The 27117-nt window shown below is 42.1% G+C and overlaps 1 protein-coding gene and 1 pseudogene across 1 annotated transcript in view; one reads left to right on the top strand and one right to left on the bottom strand.

The window, feature by feature from the left end:
* The window catches only part of LOC129399334 (GTPase IMAP family member 4-like), a 39556-nt gene extending 16915 nt beyond the window's left edge, over window positions 1-22641 (top strand). The window contains exon 3 of the transcript XR_008627055.1: window positions 22511-22641. The gene's annotated coding sequence lies outside the window, so the exon portion shown is untranslated. The remainder of the gene's footprint in view (window positions 1-22510) is intronic.
* Window positions 22642-26219: 3578 nt separating this feature from the next.
* On the bottom strand, window positions 26220-26882 carry LOC101544912 (GTPase IMAP family member 7-like; annotated as a pseudogene).
* Window positions 26883-27117: the final 235 nt, after the last annotated feature.

Below are 27117 nucleotides of genomic sequence, written 5' to 3'. Positions count from 1 at the left end.
TGGACACAGGAAGACAGTTAATATTATGCTTTTGTAACTTGTGATTTAATTGACTTTGAATATTATTCACTCCCAGAATAACACCCCAAAAAGAGGGTTCCGACGAGAGACTGAATGGACCCAGGGCAAGCTGTGAGCTACCCTGGCATCGAAATGAGCCAGGCTAAGTGCCATAATACTTAACTATAAGTTAAGAGCACGGTCATGGGCAAATTATGTCATGACCCAAAGAGGTAACTGGATAAGGACTCTGCTTGGGTTAGGAAGACTAACCTGACCTGAGAACTGTGATCTGGAATATATAGTGAGATGTCCTCAGGAATAAACAAACTTAAGTTTGATATATGTCTTACTGTGCTCACACAGAATGACATTGCTAGAAAATATTAGAAGTAGATTTACTACAACTATTTAAGTGGATTGCTAGCTGAGGAAAGAGGAAAGCAACACAGTTTCATTGGGCTCCTACCCTTGGGCGGATCTCCTTGTAATCTGGAGTAATCTCCTTAGATGAGATTTTTGTCCTTGGATTAATCTCTTGAAGGGGTGGTCTACCTGTCTTTGCTGATTTGCTAATATTCAACCCACCTTTGTATCACCATCCTACGTGATTGATATATATAAACTCAGACTGTAAGATCTAAGGGTGATCCATAGCCAGAAGGAGAATGAAGTAGCATAGAGGAGGGAGAAACAGGAGGAGAAGGAGAAGTAGAATGAAGCAGAAGGAGAATCAAGTAGCATGAGGGAGGGAGAAGCAGGAGGAGAATCAGAGGAGAATGGAGATGGGAATGGAATAAACTGCAACTGAGACTGACCAGCCTGGCCCTCATTCCTTCCTTCACCTGTCCATCGCCATTGACCTCCCTGGGGTAGGGGAAGTGGAGACCACCAGACACAAGCGGCAGGAGAGATAGAGCACCAGCAAGAGAGATAGAATGCCGCCTTTGGTAAATACACACAGGGATCACTCCAGACAGTACTCAGGGGGCACATATAGTGCCAGAGATTGAACTGAGGTCTGACTGAGGTGAGGCAAGTGCTTGTACTTCCTCCTGGTCTCCATTTAAATTGCTTATGATCATTTTGATAATTTTGATAATTTAGAAATAGAGACTCAGAGTAAAATAGATTTAATTTCACTCTACAGAATGTCTACCTACTTTGTGTCTCTTATTTTCATCATAGCAATTGTGGCCAAAATACTGAGATGCACTTAACATCCCATTGTATTACAACACTGATGAACAAATATTTAGCCAGAGACACATATCTTTCCAAGAAAAGTAAATGTATATTTAATATAAGTAAAATGAGTATTTAACTGTGATGGTTATTTCTGCGTAAATCTATTTAATTACTCTTTCCCATGTCTTCAGGTTAATGTTGTAGATAAAACTGTGAAAATATCTGCTAATTTTCTAGCTTTTTTATTAAGACACCATGACTTACAAAGGTTGTTCATAATATAATGTCAGCCCTACCATGTTCCAACACCAGTCACACCACCAGTGTCAGCCAGTGTCCACTAATTCCCTCCCCAGGTTCCCTCCCGCCTCCCAGTGTGCCTCCTTAACAGGCACATTTTAAGTTTGGTTGTTGTAGTTGGGGTCCCATGCTTACAGAGTTGTTGGTTCTGTGGTTTATTATTATTATTATTATTATTATTAAATTTTATTGAATCACCATGTGGAGGGTTACATAGTTCTCAGGATTATGTCAGTTATACAATACTCAAACATCCTTCCCTTCACCAGTGCCCATATTCCATCACCAACCACCCCATTATACCTCCCGCCCCCTCCAGTCCCCCCAGTCCCCGCCCTTGTAAGTGATAAGTTTCACTTCGTTTACGTTTTATCTCGATTATATTCCATGTTTCAACACACAACTCACTACCGTTGCTGGGGTTTCCCCCCCTAAAGAAAGACAGTCCTATTGCCAAGGAGGCATTTGATAGTTCTCCATTGCTAAGAATATAGAGATATTAAGTCCCGCTGTTTGTTGCATAACTTTTCTTTTTCCCCCTTGCCCCGCGCCACCGAGTTCATGCCTGTTTAGTAATCGCCATGCTGTCTGACAAAGGGAAAAAAACCGAAAAGGATGGTTATTTCCCGTCATCAGCAGGCGTGGGGCTCTGGCTTAGTTGATAGTCTAGTAGAGTGTCTGCAAGCAGTTTCTGGAACCAAATGTCTTGCGCTGGTATGGGCTCCGGCTTGAGATTCCACCAGCGTCCCGCTGTTCCATGTACATAATTTTTCCCCTTATATCCCATTCCCACGTCACCAGGTCTGTTTGCTTAATGGACATCACACTATCGTTGACGCCACGCCGCGTTTCTTCCCGAGAAAGAAGGATATTTCTTCTCAACCAGCGTGGGGATATAGCTTAGTTCAGTCTACAGAGATGGCTACCACTTTGATTGCCTTCAATATTTCAGCAAAAGACTTACTATTCTTTTTAGGATCTCCCACAAAAGTCCAACCCATTAAAAAGGAACCATTACATATTGTTGATGCTAAGATGACATTAGGTCGCGCGGCCGCTGGGAAAGTACAACCAGAAATAACATCACTACAAACTTTTACCCTTTTATGGTGCTCATAAAATGGAGAAACCTAGAGAGAGGCTCGACGTCTCCATTTTGCGCTCAGAAAGCCGTAGACCCTGCGCTGTGCTCGGGAGGAAGGGGTTGAGAGAGAGAGGTTAAAAGAATTGGGGGATGCCCGGTTTCCACTGTCTCAGCCCGCCGTGGGGTCTCCGATCCCGTGCCGGAATTAGTTCAGTGGGCTGGTTGGAGTCCAAGGGCGCTCTTTTGGGCTCTTCCATCATGCTCGCTCTGCAGCAGGGTCAAAAGGAGGTTCTGTGGTTTAAATATATAAATATATCCCACCTTAGACCAATGTGCCCGAGGACCCACCTCTGCCCCTGCTACATCCCGTCTTTCTCTTCTTCACTCCCCTACTGATTTCTTTCCTCCCTGTCCTCATCCTGTATCTACATTTCAGGGTAATCTAGGTGTCCCTCATTTGATACCTTGTATTCTCTTGTCCTGTTGCTTTATATACCACAGATAAGTGAAATCATTCGATATTTGCCCTTCTTCTGATTTACTTCACTTAATGTGAGGTTTCCCAGTTCCGTTCTAGTTGCAGCAAAAGGCATATTTCATCATTCTTTGTGGCAAATAGTATTCCACTGTTCACATTTACCACACTTTCATTATTGACTCCTGTGTCATTGGACACCTGGGTTGATTGCAAATACCAGTTATTGTACTAAGTGCTGTAATGAGTAATAGTCATTTTAGATGAATATGCTTGTGCCTTGAGGGTAGACACCGAGAATCTAGGTACCGAGTGGGGTGGCAGTTCTATTCCTACTTTGCCTAGAAACTTTTATGCCGTTTTCCACAGAGCAACATTCCCACAGCAGTGGGTAACAATTCCTTTTTCATCACAACAGAGATTGTCTCCAGATAGTGTTTTGTTTTGGTTTGGGTTGGGTTTTTGATTGTGCCATTGTCACTGATACAAAATGCTCCGCTTGTTAGCTCCACATGTTATCCCGTTGCTCATCGATTTGTTTGAGCGGGCACCAGTAACATCTCTCATTGAGAGAATTATTGTTACTGTTTTTGGCATATCCAATACACACGGGTAGCTTGCCAGGCTCTGGCGCGTGGACTCGATACTCTCGGTAGCTTGCTGGGCTCTCTGAGAGGAGCGGGGGAATCGAACATGGGTTGGTGGCATGAAAGGCGAAAGCCCAACCGCTGTGCTATCGCTCGAGCCCAATACAAGATGATATCTCAAAAATCTCTGCTCTTGGGTCTGGAGCAATAGCACAGTGTGTAGGGCATTTGCCTTGCGCGTGGCTGACCTGGGTTCGATTCACAGCATCCCATATGGCCCCCTGAGCACCGCCAGGGTTAATTCCTGAGTGCAGAGTCAGGAGTAACCCCTGTGCATTGCTGGGTGTTATCCAAAAAGAAAAAAAAGTCTCTTGAGGAGCAGAAAGAGAAGACCACGCCACGTGAGAGAGTCAGTGACCAGTGTTGCCCTTTCACTTCCAGGGCTGACAGATCCGTTATAAATGTGCACATTGTGGTTGAATAAAACAGAAGCCCCTAGTCTGGCCATTTTTGTTTTTGGCTTTTGCTTGTTTGGTTGTTTTGCTAGTTGGTTGGAGACCCCCGGGCAGTGCTTAGGAGCTTCAGGGACCAGTCTCAGGGATATTCGGCTAACAAGGCTGGCAGTTCAGTGTCAGGGCCCAGGGATGTTATTCCACTCAGGCTCTGTGGGTCCAGGAATTACCTGGCCCGACCTAGCAGTACTTGGAGACCTCCAGGCCTTCACCTGGTGATGCATGGGAGTCTCATGATGCTGGAAATTGAACCCAGATAGGATGGAGTATTGGCAAGTGTCCTAACTACTTATTATTTTTCACCCCACACTTAAATTACTTGGCCTACTGGCCTTTTTTCAGAAAAATAATTACTCAGTATCACTGTATCACTGTCATCCTACTGTTCATCAATTTACTTGAGTGGGCACCAGTAACATCTCCATTTGTCCCAGTCCTGAGATTTTAGCAGTCTATTCTTACTCGTTTTTCCCAACAAAGCTGCCGCATTGGAGACTCTTTGAGGATCAGGGGAATGAGACCTGTTATTGTTACTGTTTTTGGCATATTAAATATGGCATGGGTAGTTTGCCAGGCTCTGCTGTAAATTACTCAGTGCCCCCGTGAATATATCTTCTTTTAGTGAACTAACAGAAAGTTCAAGACTCATAAATAAATCTCTGAAGAGATAACAAGCTTCAGAGATGCCTCGAGACCCTGTGCCAGACTGACTGTTATCTGGGGCACCCAAATGGGGGGCGGGTTAGCCCACCACCCACCCAAACAGAGCTCCAGCAGCCCAAAACTCCATAACCCAATAGCTCCTGTGCTCACAGATGAACTCCAGAGTCTCCGGATGAACCTCATCCAGGTTGAAAAATTCAGGTATGTAGGTTTTGTGACAGAAATCTCCAGGATCTCATGGAGTCAGGGATGGGTGACCTCCCCCCATTCCCCTGTTCTTCCAGGATCCTGGCAGACACACCCATGAACTGCCTCTGGTGCCATATAAGCCCATTAACTAGCCATGATCCAGAGATTCAGAAATAAATCTCAGAATAGACCAACAAGCTGCAGAGATGCTTCTGGGCCTCAAAGTCACCATCCAGTTAAAAACTTTAAGGCCAGCTGTATCACCCCATTCAAAAGTTTAGAATTCCTAGAGCATGTGGGTATATTTGCAGACGCACAACATCTCATACTCTATACCACTGATATTCCAGGAGTAGCACACCACATTGGATGGGATGTAAAGTAGAAGGCAACCAATCTCAATTAAGATAATATTAGTCCACAAGCTCAACCTGTAACAAGATGTTAGTATTCTCTTATAAAACAGCTAAATGACTCAGGGTCAGATGCAACAATCTTCATACACATTCTTCTAAGAAAATTTTTATCATTTTAGCAAATTATTCATAACAAACCATACAAAATAAATTATTTAGGGCCTATATTGGGCCCGGCTTGGGTGATGTTTGGGAAAATTGGAAATAATGGTGGTGGAAGAGTGTAATGGTGGTTGGATTGGTACTGAAATATTGAATGCAATAAGTAATCATGAAAAACTCTATAAAAATTTAATTAAATTTTTTTAAAACCTGCATCAGCCACATGTGAGGCAAGCATCCTACCCCCTATACTATTTATCCAGTCCCCTAACAAGCTTTCTTACCTTGATATTGATCCTGTTAAGGAGCTCCCATCAAGTCTTATTTTAAAAGTATTACATTTATACAAGCTGTTGTCAAATAATGAACCCATTTCAAGAATTTTAAGGGAGGGTTTTGGGGTAACACCCAGCAGTGCTCATAATTTACTCATGGCTCTGCACTCAGGGATCACTCTGGTCGGGCTCAGGGACCATATAGGGTGACAATAATTGAACTCTAGTAAGAAATGTACATGAAAAATACAAAAAAAATTGAAGGTTCACCCAATTGCACCCAAGGCTACAGCTGTACCTCTGCTCTTCACTCCCACATATCATTCCACATCCCCTGGGGACTGTCTCACCAGCTTTGAAAAACAGTACCATAAAAGGAGGCATGATTCCTCTCTCAAGGTTTGATAACTCGTGTTTATTATCCCATTCATTAAAGATTCATTGACTACATTTCTTTTTTTTCATTGACTGCATTTCTTCCTAGCAGATTTATTTTTTAAAAATACTAAGATTCTAGAGATAATTACATGACATCCCGTTTCACTTCTCAAAAAACTAAGAATTAAGCTTCCATATGAATTAATGCAAAATTTCTATTCAGAAACCTATTCTGATACCCTTGACATTCTTCAAAGAAATAGAGAAAGCACTCCTGAAATTCATATGGACAATAAACCACCACGAATAGATAAATCAATTCTTGGGAAAAAGAAAATGGGGGGAATCAACTTCCCCAACTGCAAACTCTATTGCAAAGCAGTAGTCATTAAAACAGCATGGTACTGGAACAAAGGCAGAGCTGCAGACCAATGGAACATGGTTGAATACTCTGACATACATCCCCAAACATATGATCATCTAATCTTTGATAAAGGAAGCAAGAAATGTGAAGTGGAGCAAGGAAAGCATGTTTAACAAATTGTGCTGGCAAAACTGGAAAGCTACAGGCAAAATAAAGGGCTTAGATCTCCACTTATCACCATGTACAAAAGTCAGATCAAAATGGATTAAAGACCTCAACATCAGACCAGAATCCCTAAGGTACATTGAAGACAAGGTCGGCAAAACCATCCATGACATTGAAGCCAACGGTATCTTCAAAGATGACACGCCACTGGCCAAGCAAGTGAAAACAGAGAGACTATCTTAAAAAAGAAGCTTCTGCACCTCAAAAGAAACAGTGACCAAAATACAAAGACACCCTACAGAATGGGAAAGGATATTTATGCAGTACCCATCAGATAAAGGGTTGATATCAAGGATATACAAGGCACTGGTTGAACTCCACAAGAAGAAAACTGCCAACCCAATCAAAAAATGGGGTGATGAAATGAACTGAAACTTTCCCAAAGAAAAAATCCGAATGGCTGAGAGGCACATGAGTAAATACTCGACATCACTAATCATCAGGGAGATGCAGACCGAAACAACAATGAGATATCTATCATCTTACACCACAGAGACTGGCCCACATCCCAAAAAACAAAAGCAATCAGTGTTGGCGTGGATGTGGGGAGAAAAGGACTCTCCTTCACTGCTGGCGGGAATGCCGACTGGTTCAGCCCTTTTGGAAAACAATATGGACAACTCTCAAAAATTTAGAAATTGAGCTTCCATTTGACCCAGCAATACCACTTCTGGGAATATATCCCGGACAAGCAAAAAGGTATAGTAGAAATGACATCCGTATTTCTATGTTCATTGCAGCACTCTTTACAATAGCCACAATCTGGAAAAAAAAACGGAGTGCCCAAAAACAGATGAATGGTTAAAGAAACTCTGATAAATCTACACAATGGAATACTATGTAACTGTCAGAAAACATGAAGTCATGAAATTTGCATTTAAGTGGATCAACATGGAAAGTATCAGGTTGAGTGAAATGAGTCAGAAAGAAGGAGACAGACATAGAAAGATTGCACTCCTATGTGGAATATAAAGTAGCTGAGAGGTACGAGCTTGTAATGATGCAACTTCTGGCAGAAATTTCTCTGGACTTAGTTACTAAAATACTAAAATAAAGAAATCCAAAACTGCGCAGCCTCTATTGCAGCCTCACGACCTCATATCTTTTCATTCTCAGTGATGGAAAACAAATTATCAAATGCTTCCCTTTCAGCAGGTCCGACTTTGGGGGGGAGAAACTCCAAACAATAATAGTGAGGTTTTTTTGTTGAAATATTGAATGTAATCAAAGTAAAGAGAAAGTAAAGTGAAATTTATCAGTGTTGCAACAATGTTGCAATTTTACCGGAGAGTCAGAGGCACTTTACTCAGAGAATAAATATATCTTTTGTGGAGGATCACAGGACTGCCTCCGGAGGTTTTGTGTTATGGTCTGCCCGAGAACAGCCTGTTTAACCTCCTTTTATTTATAAAATTAACATACAAACCAATCATATTCAGCCACATAGGCAAATATGCAAATCAACCAACAGAAGCAGTAACCGCCATTTAAAGTTACAATAACCAAAACATAAACCGTTTACATCCAGGCCTAGCTAGGCCTGAGATTTCAACCATTTACATCCAGGCCTAGCTAGGCCTGAGATTTCAACCGTTTACATCCAGGCCTAGCTAGGCCTGAGATTATAGGATGTTGTATACCAACAATCAGCTACACAGGTGAGGTCTTGGGGGGGAGGGATACTGTGATTCTTTTTTTTGTTTTTGCTTTTTGGGTCACATCCGGCAATGCACAGGGGTCACTCCTGGCTCATGCACTCAGGAATCACCCCTGGCGGTGCTCAGGGGACCATATGGGATGCTGGGATTCGAACCTGGGTCAGCCGCGTGCAAGGCAAACGCCCTACCCGCTGTGCTATCGCTCCAGCCCTGGGATACTGTGATTCTTGGTGATGGAATATTTGCACTGGTGAAGGGGTGGCTGTTATAACTGAGACTTAAACCTGAAAGCTTTGTAACTTTCCACATGGTGATTTAATAAAAAAAATAATTAAAAAAAGAAACCTATTAAGAAAAGACATCTGAACTCCTATTTGTAATAGCAAAGTAGCCAAAATATAGAAACACCTAAAGTGCTCAATATCAGAAGATTGTATAAAGAAACTGTGATGTAGGGGCTGGAGCAATAGCACAGCGGGTAGGGCGTTTGCCTTGCACGCGGCTGACCTGGGTTCGATTCTCAGCATCCCATATGGTCCCCTGAGCACCGTCAGGGGTAATTCCTTGAGTGCAAAATCAGGGGTAACCCCTGTGCATCACCGTGTGTGACCCAAAAAGAAAAAAATACTGTGATGTATATATACACAACTGAATATCACTCTACTATAGGAAAATATAAAGTCATGCAATTTGTTGCTAAATGAATGGATCTGGGGTGAAGTAAGTCAGAAGGAGAGAGAATGCCCTCTCTCAGATGTGAGATATAAAGAAACTAACATAGTAAGGGAATCACAAAGGGCCTGAAAACAGAAAAATCAGATCCTGAGAACTGGTATACAGAACAGAAATTTCAGGGGGTAATAGCTATGGGGGAAGGAGATACTCTGGTGGAGAGTGTGGTGTTGGAATACTGTAAGCATGAAATTCTATCAATAACAGTTCATTCCGTGTATGCGCCATTTCAGAGAGAGACTTCTCACTCTGGTGTGGAGAAGACAGTTTCACTGGCATAATTATAGATTATCTGAGGGGGGTTGAGGTATAGGACCTAGGTGTGATTGATCATTTGTATAGGTAAAACATCTGGAAATTTACAAAGATTATTTACATAAATAAAACATAGAAAAAGTAGCTCAGATAGAGAAGTAAACACCAAGTAAGGGTGTGTGGAGGACCCCTCGGGTTGGGAGATGTGTGCCGAATGTAGACTATATATCGAACACACAATGGCTACTCAATGCTTCTATTGCAAACTACAACGCCCAAAAAGGAAAGAGAGAACAAAATGGATGCCCTGCCACAGAGGCAGGGTGAGGTGGAGGATGGGATGGGGGTGGTGGGAGGAATACTGGGATCCTTGGTGGTGGACAATGGACACTAGTGGGGGAATGGGTACTCAATCATTGTATGACATTGTATGTATGTACTTTTGCAAGTACAAAAGTTTGTAAGTATATAACTGTATGTCACAAGTGATTCACTAATAAAATACCATAAGAAATTCTCTAAGGAGAGATGAATGCAAGGCTACACTCTGTCCCCCAGTTTCATCTATGTGGCCTTTATCTTTCCCTCTAGGTGTATATGTTATTAATACTTATAGTTGTTTGTATAAACACAGTAAGGGAAGAAGATGCCAACACTCAATTCTCTGGGCTCTGAGACCAAGGAAGGCTTTAAACACTTAGTTCTCTGGGCTCAAAGAACAAGCAAGGCTTTTCCTGTAAATATCAGACTAAATCTCCTCAGGCCAGATCAGCTTGTCCTTCGCCCTGGGGGTCCTGTCTCTTGTGTCATAACAGCTTGCATCAAGACCTTGCATTTATGCTTTCTAGACTGTGTCATTTCAATGCTGGCGTAGCTTTGCTGCTCACTCAAAGTACAGCCCAGTCCCACGGGGGACCTCCCTTTTATGGGTGCTGGGAACTACAGCAACAGAAGCCTGAGTCAAGTAAGTATGACCAATGCCCAGGAGCAGGTATACTTCAGAGTCAATCAATTTCCAAATATTAGGAGCATAGCATACATGGTCTTTCTGTGTTTAACCAAAGAACATAGATCTAGAGTAAAATATTAAAAGGCTATTGGAAAATAGAAAAGCAGGTACAAATACACAGCACTTCAAATACAAAGCAGTACAAAGTTCAAAATCACCATAAAGTTTTTCTTATACGTAATCAAGACTGACTTGGGGAACTGTGACAATGAGCAGTAAAATACAAAGGAAAAGTTAAAAATAAACTTTAACTAAATTGGGGAAGTTAACTAGAGCTCTTTGAGAGGAGATAAAGGGGCAATTCATTGAAGAAGACTAAAACACTTGGGGTTAATATCCAAAAAACATTTACCTGGCAGTTTCATTCAGATGGAACATAATTAGAGGAAAACCGATTGTGAAAACAATTTAACATCAGTATTGGATACTTGCTTGTTAGAAAGAGAAAAGGAGGGAGGGTCAAATAGAGCAGTCTTTTTAATCATGAGGTGGTCCTGTATCTTGGGTGGAAAAAATGGTTAAGAACTAGGCTGTAGAAGACTAAAATGTGGTTAAATTACTGGCTGTAGATTATTGAAAATAAATGTCAGGTAAGGAGAGAGATGGAGCAGGAAGCCAGAAGAGTTAGTCTGGAAGTCCCAGAGGGTGAGGTTCAGAGGCCACAGGTTCACCTGAGGTGAGAGGTGATGTGTCTGTATCTATCTAAACCACTGGAACCAACACTAAGTAAACATAGACCCAAGGTACCATCATTAAACTTAAAAATCATGTCTGTCAAGGAGACAGGTTGGGGTGAAGGGGAACCTAGGGTCATTAGCAGAGGATGGGGTGGTGGGATTAGAGTTGGGAACATAATATGCCTGAAACCCTATTGTCAACAGCTTTGTAAATCATGGTGTCTAAATCAAAATTTTAAAAAGGGTTAGGCACTGAGAGATATGAAAAGAATCTCTGAAATTTCATAATGGTGTATTGTCAGCTAATGACAAATTAGTGAAAAATAAAAATCTAAAAGGAAGGAAGAAAACTTGCGTGTTTGCCTGTAAGACGAAACCAAAAGTGTTGGAATTGAATTATCTCTGACGAGACAAAGTCAAACTGGCTTCGACTGACCCCAGAGAGTACTGACCTTGGCTGCATCTGCATCCGGTTTTTGAAATGTGAAACAATAGTAAGAAGTGTTTGAATGGCTGTCTAACTCTTTCATACCCCAAAATTTATTTATTGGGGGACAAGAGTGGAGAACTCAGCTTTGGCCTAGGGTCCCTGTGACTCAGCTCTGAGTGTTGTGTCCTTTCCAGTCTTCCGGTCACTGGGTCTGGACTAGGCCCTCATTTCCGAATTCAGGATGAATCTTGTTTCACCTGCCCACGTTTTCCTAGCGAACCACTCATTAAATAGAAGGAGATGAAAGTTCCTGGGGAATAAAGATGGACTTGCAAGTGTCAGAGCCGGTAGCAGAGATTCTGGGCTCAGAGTCTGAGACTTCAGCTGGATTCTGATGCTTTAGTCACAGGAGGCTGGTGAAAAAAGCCTATTGAAATTCTCCTCTGATAAGTTGAAACTATTTTAGGATAGGGGATAGTACAGGGGTTGCTTGCCCAGCACACACCGATCACAGTTTGACATCTGGTACCACATACGGACCCACAAACAACATCAGAGTGATCCTTGAGCACAGAACCAGGGATAATCCATGAACACCACTGGATATGAACCCAAAACAACAACAAAAATTAAAAACCTTTATTTTTATTGGGTTATGTATCAGTTCAATTCTAAAGGCTTTATTTTTGGGGGGAGGGTGGTCACACCCATCGATGCTCAGGGGTTAGTCCTGGCTCAACACTTTGAAGTTACTCCTGGTGGTATCCAGAGCATAGAATTCGGGGTAGCCACGTGCAAAGCAAACACCCTCCCCATCATACTATCATTCTGGCCCTGAGTTCAATTCTACTTTTCATGGGAGTCTCCATACTGTTTTCTACAGGTCTTGAACCAGACCACATTCCCACCAACAGTGGATGAGAGTTCTTTTCTCACCACATCCTTGCTGACAGAGATTGTTCCTACTGTTTTTGATATGTGCCATTCTCTGGGGAGAGATGATTGCTCATTGTCATCTGGATATGGATTTCGCTTATGATAAGTGATGCTGTGCATCTGTCTGTCTTCTTGAGAAGTGCCTGTTTACTTCCTCTCCTCATTTTTTGGGTGGGGTTTTTGAATAATTTTACTGTTGATATTTGTGAGTTTGCAAGGATATGTGATATAACTTTGCATGTCTTGGGTATCAATCCTCTACGTGATGCATTGAATGGGAGAACTTTCCCTATTCAGTTAGTTGTCTTTTAGTTTTATCATGTGTTTCTTTTTCCATGCAGAAGCTCTTTAATTGGATGTAGTCTCATTGGTTTACTTTTTATTTCATTGCATTGCCAGTGGTATCAATTCATTGAAAACACCTTTGAGGTACAAATCTTGGGGTGTTTTGTCTATATTTTCCTCAATGGGCTGTATACTTCTGTCAAAACTTAAAATCTAAACTGGAAGATATCACGTTCAGTCAAGTAAATCAGAAGAAGGAAGATAAACACAAGATGATCTCACTTCTCTGTGGTGTAGAGAATAACTGAACAGGGTAAAGAGGGGAGGCCTAGATCACAATTAATCTCGGAAGTTAGAGAGGAAAAGGAAAGAGGAGGAAAAAAATCAAGAGGGGGAAGGTTGAAGTTAAGAAAGGGAAGCAAAAGGTAAACAGTGGTAGGGAGGGGATTCACTTACGCTGGTGATGGGGGAGAGTGGTATGTCAACAACACAGAAAACATGAGATTCCAGCTGCAACTAGGGGCCCTTTGTAATGTTCCTGTCAAGGTAGTAGGCAGGGGTGAGGCAGGGTGGGGTGGGAGGAAATGTGGGAACACTAATGGAGGGAAGTTAGCACCAAGGTGGGATTGGTGCCGAAATATTCTATACCTAAAATCACTATCAATAACTTTGCAAATCATGGTCCTTGAAATGAATAAAAATAATTAAAATATATTTATATCTAATTATTTTGGCTATTAATTTGCATTACAGAGGCTGGATCGGCAGCACAGCAGGTAGGGCTTTTGCCTTCCATGCGGCTGACCCAGGTTCCATTCCTCCATCCCTCTTGGAGTGCCTGGGAAGCTACCGAGAATATCTCACCCACACATCAGAGCCTGGCAAGCTACCCGTGCCATATTCGATATGCCAAAAACAGTAACAACACTCTCACAATGGAGACGTTACTGGTGCCTGCTCAAGCAAATCGATGAACAATGGGATGACAGTGACAGTGACAGTGACAGTGATTATTTTGCATTATCTCATAGATTTGGAAACTATTTTAGGAGCATCTCAGCTCACACCAAAGAACATTGCAAATGATTATGAAAAATTTTAACCAGTTTATCTCTGAATACTTGTGTTCACTAAACACTTGTTTGATGCCTTCAAAGAAGTGTTTTTACGTGTGTCATATAGAAAAAAGCTTTAGTGTTTTCTTAAAATTTCTTTATGACTCTTCATTATCAGAGCAATCATTTCTTTCAAACTATCATTAATAACAACACTTTTACTTCATTGTGCACCAATCTTGGATATTTTATTTTTGGCCCAAATTCAAGGTGAGTCCTTTTGATTTTTGATTATTGGGAGGAAACTATTAATAAACTTCATGCAGTCTCCTTGGCGCTCATCTGTGGACCCCCACATGGGTCCTGCCTGAGGGTGGACACCAGCTGGTGTGAGCCAGTGCCCTCACCCTGAGCAGCTCCTGGGGTACGCGGCAGCCTGGTGATTCTCATCTGTGAGAAGTGCAGCCGGATCACCAGCAGCACTGAGAGAGGCCCGGGAGGGAAGGGGGTGGCCAGAAGTTTGGCAGAGTCCATCACCTCCAGACACACCCCTGCTGCCCAGTCTGGAAGTCAAAACATTGATGCCTGGTAGGAGCCTTCAGAGAAAGGGCAGTTTCCTAAAACGGAAATGCATGTTGGTATTTTGACAGGACAGTGGGTGTGGCCCTTGCCTTGTCGCTAGCTGGCCCAGATTTGATCCCCAGCAACACATAGGGTGCCCTGAGTCCCTCCTGGAGTGATGGGTGAATGCAGAGCCAGGACTAAGCCCACAGTACTGCTGGGTGTGCGCCCTCTGCCCAATCCCTCTAAATTAGTGCATGTTTGGATTTAAACTATCATTCCCAAAAAGCCCACCAAAACTAAAGTGCGTGTATGCTGTGGTCAATGATGGGCCAATGATGGTCAACGATGGACCACTGTCCCGGTGGACCCTCTCCTCAGAGACAGGAAGCATTGCTCTGGGGAAGCAGGTGCAGCTGCATGTTGGGGCAGAGAACAGATCTTCAGGTGACACTAGAGACAGTCCCCCAGTCTCTGGGAGGACAGAGCCTCTGCAGCAGCAGCAGCAACCCTGCCTCTGTGGTTTGTGATCGCGGATGAGAAACTGTTGTTTTCACATTTGGGGCAAACACTCAAAACCCAAGTTTTAACACACACACACACACACACACACATACACACACAGCAACCTCTGAATGACCCATAAGAGAAAACGAAAACATCTGAGATGGGAGTGGGAAGAAAGGAAGTGACTCTCTGCAGGGTTCTGTTTACACTGGGAAGGGGGTGAGGCAATGGGCTGAGGAACAAACAGGATGAGGTTAGGGTGAGTGAGAGACTCAAAGGTCACTGACAGTCTCCCTCCTGTTCTCTGCAATGACATTGTTCCATGTCCAGCACTAACGGGTGAAGGGGTGAAATGGGAGACTCAAAGCAAGAGGGACACAGTGATGCCCGTTCAAGCCCTATATGGAAGACCCATATGCAGCCTTGGGAGCATGATGGGGGCCCTGACCTGTGAGTTCGTCCCTGTGCTCTGTCTTTGCTGTGCTCTTCTCTCACTCTTGACACCCGGGAGTCAGCAGCAAGTGTCAGCCGTGGTTGTGTGTCTCCTTCACTAGCTCCTTCCATGCTGGGCCCCACTCAGCAGCTCTGCTGACCACCTGTGGCCGCTTTCCCCTGTCACCCAAAGCTTGAAGCACAGCTAACGGGCACACAAGCATTTCAAATAGTCTTTTTGATACTTTCAATTTATGAGTCTGATTGCAGTTCATTCCGTGTATGCGCCATTTCAGAGAGAGACTTCTACTCTGGTGTGGAGAAGACAGTTTCAAGAGCTCCAAATACCTCCAATGTATATGGGCCATGGAGGTGCCCCTTCAGAGATATATTTTACTATTGAAAAGAAGTAGAGTGTTGGATGTTAATTTGCTGTATATGGTCATTATATCTTGAGGTTACTTCTATTCTAATTTGTTGAGGGTTTTTAAAAATCATGAATGGCTATTGAATCTTATAAAAAAATTTTCCCTGCTTATATTAACATACTATACGATATTTCTTTTTCGTCAATTACATTAATTGCATTACATTAATTGTTTGGGGTATTTTGAATCATCCTGCATTCCTGGAATTAATCCCACTGATCATGTTGTATGTTCCTTTTGAATGTAATTTGAGATTTAGTTTGCTAAGATTTTGTTGAAGATCTTTACATCAAACTTTATTGGGGAGATTGAGATGTCATTTTCTTTGCCAGTAATATCTCTGATTTTGAAATTAGGGCAATGTTGTCTTCATGCAAGCTTTCATAAGAATTCCCATTTCTTTGATATTTTGGAATTGCCTAGGAGTACAGGTAATAATTCTCTGAAGATTTGGAAAAATTTACTAGTAAGCACATCTGGCTTGGAATTTAATTCTTAGTGAGAGTGTTTTAATTTTTATTGAATCACCATGAGATACAGTTACAAACTTTCATGATTCAGCTTCAGTCATACACTGATTAAGCAACCCTCCCTCCAACAGTGCACATTTTCCATCACCAATGTACCCAGTATCTCTCCTGCCACCCCCCACCACATCCCACCTACTGCCTCTGCAGCAGGCACCTTCCTTATTACTTTCCCTCTCCTTTTGGGCATTATAGTTTGCAATACAGTTACTAAGAGGCCACCATGTTTCGTCCTTAGTCTACTGTCAGCACACATCCCCCAACCTGGGTCATCCCGCCAACCATAATTGACTTAATGGTTCCTTCTCCATCCTAACTGCCTTTTTACCAGTATGTGAGGCCGGCTTCCAGCTTCCAAACTGTGGAGCAATCCTCCTGGCCCATATCTCTACAGTCTTTAGGTGTTTTTTTTAATTAATTTTTTTAATGTATCACCGCGAGATACAGTTACAGACTTAACATACTTTCGTTTCAGTCATACAATGATTGAGTACCCATCTCTCCACCAGTGCCCATTCTCCAGCACCAGTGTTCCCTGTATCCTTCCCACCACCCCCAACTCATCCCCTCAAAAGCCCCCCCTCACACCTCTCTTGCAGGCTGATTCCCTTTTACTGTATCATTCCTTTAGGGTGTTGTGGTCTGGAATACAGGTGTTAAGTGGCCATCATGTTTGGTCTATAGTCTATTTTCAGCATACAATTCCCATCCCAAGAGGGTCCTCCACGTATCTTTTACTTGGTGGTCCCTTCACTGTCTGAGCTGCCTTTTCCCCCAGCATGTAAGGCCGGCTTCCAAGACGTAGAGCAATTCTTCTGGTCCTTATCTCTACTATTCTTGGGTGTTAGTTTCCCATTCTTTTACTTTATATCCCACAAATAAGACCAGTCTTCATATGTCTGTCCCTCTCTTTCTTACTTACTTCACATACCATGATACTCTCCATGTTGATCCACTTATATGCAAAGTTCATGACTTCATCTTTTTTAACAGCTGTATAGTATTCCATTGTTTAGATGTAACAAAGTTTCCTGAAACAGTCATCTGTTCTCGGGCACTGGGTTTTTTTCCAGGTTCTGGCTATTGTAAACAGTGCTGCAATGAACATATAAGTGCAGATGTCATTTTAACTATCCTTTATTTAAAAATATTTTTATTAGAGAATCACTGTGATGTAGAGTTACAATCTTATGAACTTTTGTGTTTGCATTTTACTCATACAGTGATCCCTTTCCCATACCTCCAGCAGTGCCCATTCACCTCCACCAAAGATCCCAGTATCCCTCTAACCACCCCCAACCCATCCCCCACCACCCCACCCTGCCACTGAGTCAGGGCATTCCTCTTTGTTCTCTCTCCTTTTGGGTGTTGTAAATTGCAATAGAGGTATTGAGTGGCCATCATTTTCAGTCTATAGTCTACTTTCAGTTCGCATCTTCCAACCTGAATGGGTCCTCCCAACATCCTCTACTTGGTGTTCCCTTCTCTATCTGAGCTGCCTTTACCCCTAGCATGTGAGGCCAGTTTCCGAGCTGTAGGGCAGACCTCCTAATACTTATCTCTACAACTCTTGGGTGTTAGTCTCCCACTAACTAATGTTATTTCATATTCCACAGATGAGTGCAATCTTTCTATGTCTGTCTCTATCTGACTCATTTCACTTAGCATGATGCTTTCCATGTTGATCCACTTATATGAAAAGTTCATGATTTCATCTTTTCTGACAGCTGCATAGTGTTAAATTGTGGAGATGTACCAGAGTTTCTTTAACTAGTCATCAGTTCTTGGGCAATCGTGTTTTTCCAGATCCTGGCTATTGTAAACAGCGCTGCGATGAACATATAAGTGCAGATGTCATTTCGACTATACTTTTTTGCTTCTACTGGATATATTCCCAGAAGTTGTATTGCTGGGTCAAATGACAGCTCAATTTCTAATTTTTTGAGAAAAGTCCATATTGTTTTCCAAAAAGGGCTGAACCAATCGGCATTCCCACCAGCAGAGTAGATGGGTTCCTTTCTCCCCACATCCATGCCAGCAGCGGTTGATTTTGTTCCTTTGGATGTGAGCCAGTCTCGGTGGTGTGAGATGGTATCTCACAGTTGTTTTGATTTGCATCTCCCTGATGTTTACTGTTGCAGAGAATTTTTTCATGTGCCTTTTGGCCATTCGTATCTCTTCCTTGGGAAAGTTTCTGTCAATTTCTTCGCCCCATTTTCTTATGGGGTTGGATATTTTCTTCTTGTAAAGTTCAACCAGTGCATTATATACACTTGATATCAACCCCGAATCAGATGGGTATTGGGTGAATATCCTTTCCCATTCTGTAGATTGTCTTTGTATTCTGGTCACTGTATCTTTTGCGGTGCAGAAGCTTCTTAGTTTAATATAATCCCGTTTTTTTTATCTCTGTTTCCATTTGATTGATAAGTTGCGTGTCATCTTTGAAGATGCCTTTAGCTTCAATATCGTGGAGGGTTTTGCGGACCTTGTCTTCAATGTACCTTATGGATTGTGTTCTGATGTTGAGGTCTTTAATCCATTTTGATCTGACTTTTGGTCATGGTGTCCGGTTCAGGTCTAAGCCCATTCATTTGCATGTTGTTGTCCAGTTATGCCAGCACCATTTGTTAAAGAGGCTTTCCTTGCACCACTTAACATTTCTTGCTCCTTTATCAAAGACTAGATGATCATATATTTGGAGTTCTGTGTAAGGGTGTTCCACCCTGTTCCATTGTTCTGCGGCCCTGCCTTTTTTCCAGTACCATGCAGTTTTAATTATTACCTCTTTGTAGTAGAGCTTGAGGTTGGGGAAGTTGATGCCTCCCATCTTCTTTTTCCCCAAAATTGCTTTTGCTATTCATGTGGTTTGTTGGTCCATATGAATGCAGGCCCTCTATGTCTGTCCCTCTATTTCTGACTCATTTCACTTAGCATGATACTCTCCATAAACATAGGAAATTCTTTGTTGGGGAGATTGATGCGAGGTGACATTGTGTCTCTTACGAACATCTGCATTGCTTTTATCTTTCCTTCTAGTTGTTTATATTATCATTGCTTGAAGTGCTTTGGATAAACATAGTAAGAGACAAAGATCCTAACACTTAGTTCTCTGGGTTCAGAAATCATTCAAGGCTTTCCCGTAAATCCCAGACGAAGTCTCCTCAGGTCAGTTCAGCTTCCCCTTCCCCATGGGGTCCTCTCTCTTAAGCTATAACCACTTTCATCAAGAGCTTGCATTTTGCTTTCTAGACTGTCCCATTTCAGTGCTGGGGCATCTTTGCCACTTGCCAAGGGGCAATCCCAGTCTCACGGTGGGACCTTCCTATTGCGGTGCTGGGAACTCCAGCAACTGAGCCTGAGTCAAGTAATTATGACCAATGCCCAGGAGTAGGTATATTTCAGAGTCAATCAACTCCCAAATATTAGGAGCATTGTATTCATGGTCTTCTGTGTTTAGCCAAAGAACATTGCTTATAATAAAATATAAAAAGGCTATTGAGAAATAGAAAAGCAGGTACAAATAGACAACACTCCAAATACAAATATAAAGTTCAGAATTACCAGAAAATTTTGACATAGGTAATCAAGTCTGACTTGGGGAACTGTAACAATGAGAGGTAAAATACAAAGGAAAGGTGAAAGATGATCTTTATATTTTTAAAATTTTCTATTAGAGAATCACTGTGATGTACAGTTACAAACTTACGAACTTTTGTATTTGCATTTTACTCATACAGTGATCATTTACCCATCCCTCCACCAGTGCCCATTCACCTCCACCAATGATCCTAGTATCCCTCTCACCACCCCAACCCCATCCCCCAGCACCCCACCCTGCCACCGTGGCAGGGCATTCCCCTTTGTTCTCTCTCCTTTTGGGTGTTGTAGTTTGCAATAGAGGTATTGAGTGGCCATCATGTTCGGTCTATAGTCCACTTTCAGCTCACATCTTCCAACCCGAATGGGTCCTCCCGACAACCTCTACTTGGTGTTCCCTTCTCTATCTGAGCTGCCTTTTCCCCTAGCATGTGAGGCCGGTTTCCGAGCTGTGAGACAGACCTCCTAATTCTTATCTCTACAACTCTTGAGTGTTAGTCTTCTACTATGTTATTTTATATTCCACTGATGAGTGCAATCTTTCTATGTCTGTCCCTCTCTTTCTGACTCACTTAAAAGGATACTTTTTATGTATGTCCACTTATATATACATTTTATGACTTCATCTTTTCTAACAGCTGCATACTGTTCCATTGTGTAGATGTACCAAAGTTTCTGTTAAAGATAAACTTTAAAGCTAGCAAGAGCATAATAAGCTTCTCTGGGAAGTGTGAAAGTGGCAATTCCCTGAAGAAGTCTAAAACACTAAGGGTTAATATCCAACTAAATTTTACCTGGCAGTTTTATTCAGATGGAATATAATTAGAGGCAAATCACTGTTTGAAAACAATAAAACTTTTTTTTTTTGCTTTTTGGATCACACCCGGCGATGCACAGGGGTTACTCCTGGCTCTGTACTCAGGAATTACCCCTGGCGGTTCTCAGGGGACCATATGGGATGCTGGGAATCAAACCCAGATCAGCCACGTGCAAGGCAAACGCCCTACCCGCTGTGCTCAGAAAACAATAAAACTTCTTGACTACACTCATTTGTGGAGTATAGAATAAAATCACATGAGGCTGACGCCCAAGGACAGTAGATACAAGGACCAGGAGGATTTCCCTATAGCTGGAAGACTGCTTCATGAGCGGAGGGGAGAAAGCAGGTGGACAAGAGAAAGGGTCACTAAGAAAATGATGGCTGGAGGAACCAGTTAGGATGGGATATGTGTGCCGAAAGTAGGTAATGGAACAAACATGATGACCTCTCAGTGTCTGTGTTGCAAACCATAATGCCCAAAAGTAGAGAGAGAGTATGGGGAATATTGTCTGCCATGGAGGCAGGGAGATAGAGGGTGGTAGAGGGGTGATATACCCGGGATATCGTTGTTGGGAATGTGCACTGGTGGAGGGATGGATGTTTGATCATTGTGAGATTGTAACCCAGACATGAAAGCTTGTAACTATCACATAGTGATTCAATAAAATTTTAAAAAAAGAAAACAATTAAACTTCAGTATTGGACGCTGAAAGGAGAGAAGGGAGGGAAGGTCAAGTAGAATAGTCTTTTTAAAAAATTATTTATTTTTAAATTAGTGAATCACCTTGATATATATCTCCTGGATATATTCCCAGCAGTGGTATTGCTGGGTCAAGTGGGAGCTCAATTTCTAATTTTTTTTTTGAGAAGCGTCCATATTGTTTTCCAAAATGGCTGAAACAGTCGGCATTCTCCCCACCAGTGTAGAAAGGTCCCTTTCTCCCCACATCCTCTCCAACAGCGGTTGCTTTTGTTCTTTTGGATGTGTGCCAGTCTCTGTGGTGTGAGGTGGTATCTCATAGTTGTTTTGATCTGCATCTCCCTGCTGATTAGTGATGTAGAGCATTTTTTCATGTGCCTTTTGGCCATTTGTATCTCTTCCTTCCCATTTCTTGCTCTCTTATCAAAGATTAGATGATCATACATTTGGGTTTGTGTGTAGGGATATTCCCCCCTGTTCCATTGGTTTGCGGCTCTGCCTTTGTTCCAGTCCCATGCTGTTTTAATTGTTACCGCTTTGTAGTAAAGCTTAAGGTTGGGGAGGGTGATGCCTCTCATCGTCTTTTTCCCAAGAATTGTTTTAGCTATCCGTGGGTTTATGTTGTTCCCTATGAATTCCAGGATTGCTTGATCTGTTTCTTTGAAGAATGTCATGAGTATCCTTATAGGGATCACATTGAATTTGTATCATGGTTTGGGGAGTATTGCCATCTTGGCAACGTTGATTCTCCCTATCCGTGAGCAATGATATGTTTCCATTTTCTCATGTCCTCTTTTATTTCATGGAATAACGTTTTATAGTTTTCTTTGTAGAGGTCCTTTACTTCCTTGGTTAAGCTGATTCTGAGGTATTTGATTTTCTGGGGCACGATTGAGAATGGGATTGCTTTTTTCATGTCCCTTTCCTCTGTCTCATTGTTTGCATATATGAAGGCCATGGATTTTTGGGTATTGATTTTATAGCCTGCAACTTTATTGTACAAGTCTATTGTTTCTAAGAGTTTCTTGGCAGAGGCTTTAGGCTTCTCTAGATATAGTATCATATTGTCTGTGAATAGTGAGAGTTTGATTTCTTCCTTTCCTATCTGGATGCCCTTAACATCTTTTACTTGCCTAACAGGAATCGTAAGTACTTCCAGTACTATATTGAACAGGATGAGAACACTATTCGGATTGAAAGAGCTATGCTTGGAGTATCACGCTTCACTCAAGTGAGAGAAGGAATCCGGAGTTCCGTCCTCCATCGACGATTGAGGATCAGAAAACCTGCTTCATTTGTCAAGAGGTTGAAAAATCATATGGACTTGACCCGTAATGCCATTTAGAGATGACCACTGGACTGGAGCCATTACTGACTGGATTCCATGGGACATCAAAAGAATGCCTGGTTGCCCACCTATGAGATGGTTGGACTTCTTCATCAAGACCCTGAATGGATGGCTTGATGTTCTTCATGTCCCTGGAGCAAGCAGACACCATTGGGCTTCACTGGTGCGTGACAGGGACAAATGGAGACGTTACCAGTGCCCACTTGAGCAAATCGATAAGCAATGGGATGACAAGTGATACAAGTAGGAATTTCTTTTAAAGGCTCTGTGAAGGCATTGATAATGAAAATCAAAATCACTTGAATCCATGGAGAATTTCCAGTTAACACTGAGTTTTTGGTCTCATAAACATTGCATTTATGGAGACCTCATAAATCCTTTTGAAATTCTCTGTGAATATATCGCTTGTTTTTTATATTTAAAAAATTTTATCTTCATAAAGTTATTCACAATAATTGATTACATTCTACATTTCAACACCAATCCCACCACTACTGCACATTCCCACCACCATTTTTTTTCCAAATTTCCCACCACCATTTAAGTCTATCCCACAAGCAAATGCTATCAGGGGATATTGGGCTATAATTTTCTTTGTTAGTGGTGTCTTTGTTTGCTTATGGTATTAGGGAGATATGTGCCTAATACCATATAAACTGTTTGGGAGGGTTCCTGTCTTTTCAATTTCCTGGAAAAGCTTGAGGAGGACTGGCAATAGGTCCTCTTTAAATGTTTGGAAGAATTCGCCAGTGAATCCATCTGGACGGGGCTTTTGTTTTGGGGGAGACTTTTGATTACAGTTTCAATTTCCTTGATACTAATGGGTCTATTCAGGTATTCCAAGTCTTCTTAGTTCAGTCTTGGGAGATTGTAGGAATCAAGGAATTCGTCCATTTCTTTTAGGTTCTCTTGTTTCGTGGCACACAGACTTTCAAATTAGTCTCTGATGACGTTTTGACTTTCAATAGTTTCTGTTGTGATGTCCTCCTTTTCATTTCTGATTCGGTTTATTAGGGTTTTCTCTCTCTTTCTTTGTGAATCTTTCTAGCAGTTTATCAATCTTGTTTATTTCTCAAAGTAACAGCTCTTTGTTTCATTGATCTTTCGGATTGTTTTTAGGGTTTCCATGTCGTTAATTTCTGCTCTAATTTTTTTTTAATTTTTTATTGAGTCACCATGTGGAAAGTTACAAAGTTTTCAGGTTTAAATCTCAGTTATACAATGCTCGAATACCCATCCCTTCACCAGTGCTCATATTCCACCACCAAGAATCCCAGTATAGCTCCACCCCGCCCCCTCACACCCCAACCCCCCCCACGCCCCTAGCCCCCCCACCCTAAGTCCCCCCCGCCTGTGTAACTAATAAATTTCACTTTACTTTCACTTTGATTGCATACAATATTTCAACAAAACTCACTATTATTGTTTGGAGAGTCTCTCCCCTAAAGTCAGACCTGCTGAAAAGGAAGCATTAGATAATTTGTTTTCCATTGCTGAGGATGAAGAGGTATGAGGTCGAGTGACCACACTTAGCGGCCTCTCAGTTTTGGGTTTCTGTAATTTAGTATTTTAGTAACTAAGTCCAGAGAGATATCTGCCAGAAGTTGCATCGTTGCCAACTTGTACTTCTCAGTTACATTATATTCCACATATGAGTGCAATCTTTCTATGTCTGTCTCTTTCTTTCTGACTCATTTCACTCAACATGATACTTTCCATGTTGATCCACTTGTATGCAAATTTCATGACTTCATGTTTCCTGACAGCTACATAGTATTCCATTGTGTAAATATACCAGAGTTTCTTTAGCCAATCATCTGTTTTCGGGCACTCTGGTTTTTTCCATATTGTGGCTATTGTGAACAGAGCGGCAATGAACATGGAAATGCAGATGTCATCTCTACTATACCTTTTTGCCTCTCCGGGATATATTCCCAGGAGTGGTATTGCTGGGTCAAATGGGAGCTCAATTTCTAACTTTTTGAGAATCGTCCATATTGTTTTCCAAAAGGGCTGAACCAGTCGGCATTCCCACCAGCAGTGAAGGAGAGTCCCTTTCTCCCCACATCCACGCCAACACCGGTTGCTTTATTTCATTCCTTCGGTCTGGTTTTAGTTCCTATTGTTGGTCCTTTTCTAAGATCTTGAGCTGTGAAGTCAAGCTCTCTATGTAGGCCCTTTGTTCCTTCCTGAGGAATGCTTGCGGAGCTATAACTTTCCCCCTTAACAGGGTTTTAGCTGCGTCCCATTGGTTTTGGTAGCTCGTGTCTTAATTCTCATTTGTTTCGAGATATCTCTTGATTTCTTCCTTGATTTTCTTCCTGACCCACTCATTGCTCAACTCTGAACTGTTTAATTTCCAGGTGTTTGCTTTGGTTCTCCGCGTCTGTGTTTGATTAGCTTCTATCTTCAGCGCATCATGGTGTAAAAAGATAGTTGATAAAATTTCTATTTTCCGATTCTATTGAGGTATGTTTTGTGGCCCAGTACATGTCTATTTTGGAAAATGTTCCGTGTGCACTGGAAAAGACTGTGTATTCTTTCTTTTTTGGGTGTAAAGCCCTGTATAGGTCTATTAGTCCTCTCTCTTCCATTTCTTCCTTCAGAGTCAGTATTTCCTTGCTGAGTTTTGTTCTTGTCGATCTATCCAGAGGTGTTTAGGCGGTGTTGAATTCTCCGACCACTGTTGTGCTGCTAGGGATGTTCTTCTTCAAACTTGTTAGGAGTTGTTTTTAGTACTTAGCCGGTCGCTCGTTAGGTGCGTATTTGTTTAAGAGTTTGATGTCTTCCTGTTGTACATATCCCTTGATAAATAGAAAATGACCTTCGATGACCTTTCTAATCTTTTTCAACCTGAAATCTATGTTCTTGGATACTAGTATGGCCACCCCAGATTTTTAGAGGGATTTGTTTGCTTGCATGATTGTTTTCCATCCTTTGACTTTGAGTCTGTGTTTGTTCTGACTGTTCAGGTGTGTTTCTTGCAGGCAGCAGAATGTTAGGTTTAGTTTCTGAATCCATTTTGCTTCTCTGTGTCTCTTGATTGGTGCATTTAGGTCATTGATATTGAGAGAGATTATTGTCATCGGGTTTTGTGTCATCTTTCTGTGGGGTTTTTTGTTCTTGTAGGGTTTTTCCTTGTCTTACAATAGCCCCTATAGTCCTTCTTTTTAAGTTTGGCTCTGAGTCGATGAAGTTCCTGAGCAGTTGTTTATCTCTGAAATAGTGTATGGTTCCTTCAAGTTTAGTGAAAGTTTAGCCGGATAAAGTATTCTTGGTGAGGCGTTCATTTTGTTGAGTTTTTTTTACTATGTCCCACCACTGTCTTTGGACTTTCAGGGTTTCCTCTGATAGGTCTGCTGTAATTCCAAGGGGTGCTTCATTGTATATGATTTCCTTCTTTGACCTTGCTTCTTGCAGTAATGTGTCTCTGTCCACTTAGTGACATATTCTTCTTCTACTATTGAATTTCCTTTTTCAATTGACTATCAAAAATTTTGGTCAAGACCTCTCAGCCTTCTGTTTCAGCCTTTCCTCTACACCCTTGTAGATGTTATCAGTGAAGTAGGCATTGTTGTGGATCATTTCCTCTATCGGCAGCATCATCTCCTTCACCTGAGCTTCCTTTTCAGCCTGTCTGCTCTGTTGCTGAAGGCACAGCAATGGCTCCCACACTCCTTGACCATGTTTTTTAGGTTCACGTCAGTGTCTGCTAAAAGTCACGTAGGCTTCTGTCCCCAAATCTTCTTTGCGAGTGAACACGACGATCATGTGTCTTGTGACCAACTCCCCAAAGAGAGCCTTGACCATGGCAAAGACTTTCTGCTCTTCCTCTGTGTAGGGGTTCAGCTGAAGCACCAGGATGACAGCGTGAGGGCCCAGGGAGGAGAAGAGGATGCGCTTGCTGATCTCCTTGCAGGTGGTGTCCAGCTTCTCCTCGGTGTCAAAGAGCTCTGGGGTGCCCACGACCAGAATGTTCCTCCCATTCCATTTCTGGAATGCTTTCTGGCATTTCTGGGTAACAGAGGTGGCAGAGAGTTTTGAAACAAATTTGTCTTCCCCAAGAATGGTGTTGGCTGTGGCACTTTTACCACTTCCGGTTTTGCCCACGAGGACAATCCTCAGGGCGTTGGATTGAGGGTCATCCAACCGAGGGTCGCCCATGGTCTACAGCAGGTGCTGCACCTACATGGCACTTGACTTGAAGAAGGGAGGAGAGAGGAACACAGTCCATCTTTAGAGGGGAAAACGCCCTTTTCTTATATATTTCCTTCCCCCAAGTTTTTGATGGTCTCTAATACATACTGATCCCAGTAAAGTAAGGCAACGCCTCTGTTCAATTACCATGAAAAAAATCAACAAAGTAATGGAGGAACTTTACCTCAAAGAGTTCCAGGTC

This window comes from Sorex araneus, chromosome 1 (assembly GCF_027595985.1).
Source record: "Sorex araneus isolate mSorAra2 chromosome 1, mSorAra2.pri, whole genome shotgun sequence".
Classification (NCBI taxonomy): Eukaryota; Metazoa; Chordata; class Mammalia; order Eulipotyphla; family Soricidae; genus Sorex; species Sorex araneus.
Note: the sequence above shows the minus strand (reverse complement) of the source record. Positions and strands in the feature narration are given on the sequence as shown.